The following is a 563-nucleotide window of genomic DNA, read 5'->3' as shown; positions in this document are numbered from 1 at the left end:
CCGAGCGCCATCGCGCTGCACCCCCCGGCCAGCGGGCCGGGGAGCCGGGCAGTAGAGAACGGCCGTTGTTCCGAGCCGCTAGGGTTCGGGGCAGTCGGCTTTGTTAAGCAGTTACGTGGTGGTGGCGACGCTTTGTTTCTGCAGCGCTTGGCAGCGCTTGGCATCGCCGGGAACTGTCTTTTCCAACATTTGGTCTCAAACATGTGACTTTCCAACCGCCACCTTTAACACTCCCCTACCGTCGTCCTTCCTGTGATTCGAGGCCTTCACACCACGGATGGACGACACCGCTTTGTGACCCGTCTGTCCCTCCTGCTTCTCTCGGGAACGTGCTCAAGCTTTGTGGTCCGCCAGGAAAACGCCCCGAGCCACAGCTTCCGGTCCTCGCCTCTCCCACGGTAGTGCGGGGCGAAAGCTCGGCCGCTGAGCCCAGCCGTTTCTCTTCTCTCGGGCTGCGGCTGGACGGCAGAAGGTGCCAAAGGAGACCATGCGGCTGCACCGACTCGCCGCCTCCGGCCGTGGCTTCTCCCGCCTCTGCGTGCCTGCTCCTGCCTCTCCGCCAC

The sequence above is a fragment of the Pteropus alecto genome, unplaced genomic scaffold (genome assembly GCF_000325575.1).
Source record: "Pteropus alecto unplaced genomic scaffold, ASM32557v1 scaffold87, whole genome shotgun sequence".
Classification (NCBI taxonomy): domain Eukaryota; kingdom Metazoa; phylum Chordata; class Mammalia; order Chiroptera; family Pteropodidae; genus Pteropus; species Pteropus alecto.
The sequence above is the reverse complement of the archived record's forward strand: the minus strand, read 5'-3'. Positions refer to the sequence as shown.